The sequence below is a fragment of the Pristiophorus japonicus genome, chromosome 4 (genome assembly GCF_044704955.1).
Source record: "Pristiophorus japonicus isolate sPriJap1 chromosome 4, sPriJap1.hap1, whole genome shotgun sequence".
NCBI lineage: Eukaryota > Metazoa > Chordata > Chondrichthyes > Pristiophoridae > Pristiophorus > Pristiophorus japonicus.
The window spans coordinates 1,099,827-1,105,088 of NC_091980.1; positions in this window are offsets into that span (position 1 = coordinate 1,099,827).

Sequence of the window (5,262 nt, forward strand, 5' to 3'; positions counted from 1 at the left end):
TCTACCTGTCTCTCCTTCTTTAAGATGCTCCTCAAACCCCCTATGGCTGGATATAAGATTGTAAATGGAATAGAAAAAGTTAGCCCAGAGCAATATTTAAAGTTAAACACTGATGAGGGACAAAATGTTGCAAACTGATAAATGGTTGGTTCAGGACTGACGTGGGAGCTTGCTGTGCAAATATCGGCTGCAGCGTTTCCCTACATTACAAAAGTGATTGTACTTTGAAACTACTTCATTGGCTGTCAAGCACTTTGGGATTTCCTGAGGTCATGAAAGGTGCTATATAAATGCAAGTTCTTCGTCAGATTTTTCCAGGGACTTCATAAACCTAGTGGACCCTGTCGTGTATGTAGCTACCTTTAGAAATGACTCCACAAGGCAGGGTGTGATACTTAAACTGTGTAGACCTGTAGTCCTTTATTTGCAACTCCTGAGTGAGGACCACAAGCTGTGAGCTCCTTTTTATACTGTGCAGGTAACCCTTAGGTCTCCAGCAGCAGCACCCTCTGGTGTACAGGTAAGGTGTGTACAGTGTAAGGTACATTCAGTGTTGGAAAACAGTATTACAGACATCACACAGTATACAGGCATGCATACACAACAACACTCCTCCCTGAGCATTTTTCATATCCTTCTTGTCGTGCCCAGGGGAGGTGATCGGTGGTGGGCTATGGGGGGTTGTGGTGAGGGTTGTGGGGTTGCCAGGTGTGACCCCTGTGCTTGAGTCTGGCCTCGTACGTTTCCCCCCCCCTCACACACAGACCAAGTGGGTGTCACTGTTGTGGGATCCCTCGGGGAGGTAGCCACGGCAGCAGTGGGTGGTGTGTATACACTGTGATGTGGGTAGTTGTGGGGTGGTGGGCAGGGCCACAAGACTGGGTGGGCTCCTTGTCCACCAATTGGGATGAGGGACAGGAAGCAAAGAGTAGGAGTAAATGGGTACTTTTCAGAATGGCAGGCAGTGACTAGTGGAGTGCCGCAAGGTTCTGTGCTGGGGCCCCAGCTGTTTACATTGTACATTAATGATTTAGACGAGGGGATTAAATGTAGTATCTCCAAATTTGCGGATGACACTAAGTTAGATGGCAGTGTGAGCTGCGAGGAGGATGCTATGAGGCTACAGAGCGACTTGGATAGGTTAGGTGAGTGGGCAAATGCATGGTAGATGAAGTATAATGTGGATAAATGTGAGGTTATCCACTTTGGTGGTAAAAACAGAGACAGACGATTATCTGAATGGTGACAGATTAGGAAAAGGGGAGGTGCAACGAGACCTGGGTGTCGTGGCACATCAGTCATTGAAGGTTGTCATGTAGGTACAGCAGGCGGTTAAGAAAGCAAATGGCATGTTGGCCTTCATAGCGAGGGGATTTGAGTACAGGGGCAGGGAAGTGTTACTACAGTTGTACAGGGTCTTGGTGAGGCCACACCTGGAGTATTGTGTACAGTTTTGGTCTCCTAACCTGAGGAAGGACATTCTTGCTATTGAGGGAGTGCAGTGAAGGTTCAACAGACTGATCCCGGGATGGCGGGACTGACCTATCAAGAAAGACTGGATCAACTGGGCTTGTATTCACTGGAGTTCAGAAGAATGAGAGGGGACCTCATAGAAACATTTTAAATTCTGACGGGGTTAGACAGGTTAGATGCAGGAAGAATGTTCCCAATGTTGGGGAAGTCCAGAACCAGGGGTCACAGTCTAAGGATAAGGGGTAAGCCATTTAGGACCGAGATGCGGAGGAACTTCTTCACCCAGAGAGTGGTGAACCTGTGGAATTCTCTACCACAGAAAGTTGTTGAGGCCAATTCACTAAATATATTCAAAAAGGAGTTAGATGTAGTCCTTACTACTAGGGGGATCAAGGGGTATGGTGAGAAAGCAGGAATGGGGTACTGAAGTTTCATGTTCAGCCATGAACTCATTGAATGGCGGTGCAGGCTAGAAGGGCCGAATGGCCTACTCCTGCACCTATTTTCTATGTTTCTATGTTTCTATCCCAGGGAAGCTGGAGGGTATTGGCCTCATGTTCCTGGTGTTGGCCCTGGTGGCCAGAGGGTGTAGGGCTGGTCTGGTGCTGGTTGCCATTGGTGGTGGCTGGGCTGCCCATTGACCACTGTCCCTGTAGTGGGTCTGCTCCCACTGCCTGTGTGTGTGTCCTGCAAGGGGCATCACATTCGTTCCAAAGGTCCAGGCTACATGGTCAGGTAGCCTGCTGGACCTGGGGGTCTCCCACAGGGGGATTCCATTGGCATCAGCATGGTCCCTGTAGGACCCAATGTCCTTTGGCAGTGTCCTACCGGTATACATGACACCTTGGCTCTGATCATACATAGTCGAGCCTGCATTATACATTCTAGCATTTGCATCACTTTTGGGTGTCCTGGTTTCAACAGACATGGTTACATTAAGCATTTCACAATCTCTATCATTATCGTTAAACATAATAAACTTGTTCTTAACCTTACTGACACCTGTATTCATCTCATTTGTCACATTAGTTAAACCAGCATCACAATTCATGGTTACATTGCATACATTTTCATACTTGCACCCTTTAATTGCATCTTTAGCTTTAAAGTCTGTGTACTCAAATAGTTGAAACTTCCCCTTTAAATTTTTTTGGTTACTGGTCTTCTTTAAAGGGAGCCTTCGAATCCGATTGGCCGCTCGGTGTCACGTGATGCTCCTTGTGGTCTGGCCACGGCCATTTTGATTTTAGGTTCTGCTGCTTGTGGTGCGGCAACCATCTTCTGGCCCTGCTGCAGGTCGGCTGTGGTGGTCTTTTCTTCCACAGGTTCGATCCTGGATGTTAGGAATCCATTTCTTTCATCAATGTTCACCTCTTGGAGACCTGCCTCGGCCCAGAAAGTGGAGTTTGGATCCTCGGCCCTGGAGATTTCACCGTGGTGCTGTGGAGTCATCGCCGTGCCGTCGAGCTGGACAGTGGAACCTCCGGATGCAGCGATGGATCCATCTTCGAGATCAATTACCGGAGCCCAGAGGCCTGGGAGCAGCTTCGCCTGGACAAGATGCAGTTGTGGCCGATTGGCGGGATTCATCCAATGTTCTTCAAAGGTCGCTTGGCTCATCGCAGACTGGCTCGCCCCTGTGTCACTCTCCATAGAAACTGGGACTCCATCAACATCTACTTTCATCGCCCACGGGGAACTTTCGGTGGAGCAGGTATGAGTTCCATATTCTTCTTCCAGGGATTGAGCAACTTCACCTTCCTCTGTGTCGGAGCCGCGGTGATCAGCCAACTCATCAGAGACGCGGTGAGTAAAGCTTTTTCTGCACATCCTTTGAAGGTGCCTTTTCTCTTTGAATGCATAGTCTTTGTAGCGGCACTGGTGGGCCCTGTGGTTTCCTCCACAGCGCCAGCACGGGGCTAGCCAGTTTGCCCCATGTGGCGGACTCAGGGTTGCGGGACTCGAGGCAGCGTTTCTGCTTTTGGAAGTATCCATGCGGTGCACTGCTCTCGTCGGTTTAGAGTCCGTTAGTGCTTCACTTAGGTGGTCGCCAAAGTCGCACGGTGCAGCCAGTCTCCTTAAGTGTTCCAATCTTTCTACAAAAGCGTCCCAATCTTCCCCATCGGTAAATTGCTGAAAGTTGCTGAGATTCGACATGTTGAGCTTGTGGTTCGTGACCTCGTATTCCTGTCGCCAGTTGTAGTGTATGTTGGCACCTTTAGTAATGACTCCACAAGGCAGGGTATGATACTTAAACTGTGTAGACCTGTAGTCCTTTATTTGCAGCTCCTGAGTGAGGACACCAAGCTGTGAGTTCCTTTTTATACTGGGTTACCTGCAGTGTGCAGGTAACCCTTAGGTCTCCAGCAGCAGCACCCTCTGGTGTACAGGTAAGGTGTGTACAGTGTAAGGGTACATTCAGTGTTGCATAACAGTGTTACAGACATCACACAGTAAACAGGCATGCATACACAACAGGCCCAAAATTCAGTCCCGCTGGAAAGTTGGTGCTCCCCTCATCTTTTTGGGGCCATTAGCACCAAAGTTTGGTGCAAAAGTGAACAAATGGTTTCCAGCGCTAATGAACCCTTCCAAAGTGGAACTTTCAGCGGCGTGGCTGTCTTAATTTGAATGTTATCACCACTGAGAAATTCAGCATGCAGGTAAGGGTTTCTTATGAGCCAACTGACATTGTCATTGAAAGTTGGCATGCAGGTAAAGCAGGCGGTGAAGAAGGCAAATGGTATGTTGGCCTTCATAGCGACGGGATTTGAGTATAGGAGCAGGGAGGTCTTACTGCAGTTGTACAGGGCCTTGGTGAGGCCTCACCTGGAATATTGTGTTCAGTTTTGGTCTCCTAATCTGAGGAAGGACGTTCTTGCTATTGAGGGAGTGCAGCGAAGGTTCACCAGACTGATTCCCGGGATGGCAGGACTGACATATGAGGAGAGACTGCATCGACTAGACTTATATTCACTGGAGTTCAGAAGGATGAGAGGAGATCTCATAGAAACATATAAAATTCTGACGGGTTTAGACTGGTTAGATGCAGGAAGAATGTTCCCGATGTTGGGGAGTTCCAGAACCAGTGGTCACAGTCTAAGGATAAGGGGTAAGCCATTTAGGACCGAGATAAGGAGAAACTTCTTCACTCAGAGAGTGGTGAACCTGTGGAATTCCCTGCTGCTGCAGAAAGTTGTTGAGGCCAGTTTGTTAGATATATTCAAAACGGAATTAGATGTGGCCCTTACGGCTAAAGAGATTGGGGGTATGGAGAGAAGGCAGGAATGGGGTACTGAAGTTGCATGATCAGCCATGATCATATTGAATGGTGGTGCAGGCTCGAAGGGCTGAATGGCCTACTCCTGCACCTATTTTCTATGTTTCTATGTTTCTAACTTCTCCTGGCCTTTTTAAAGACCAGGGTTTGCAGCAAGGCCCTGAGGGGGGAAGGAGTTTGGAAGGATGGCTGGTGTAAGAGGTGCAAGGAGAGCCAACAGGTTTACTGATATGGAGCTGGAGACACTGATGGACGGTGTGGAGGACAGAAGCAGAATACTGTTTCCTGACGAGGGGGAGACCTGGCCTGGGTACATGGTGCATGGAGGGGAGGTGTCAGACACCTCCATATATATGTGAGGACGCACCCTCCCAGGAGGGTGCTGGCCAGTCTGTACCCAGCCCTTCCAGGCTCAGAGGTGTTCCAGGGCGTCCTAGAAGGACAGCTGTAGGTCCCAGACAACAACCAGAGCAGCTTCCCGGACCGAGGATGCAGTCACAGGGGAGGAC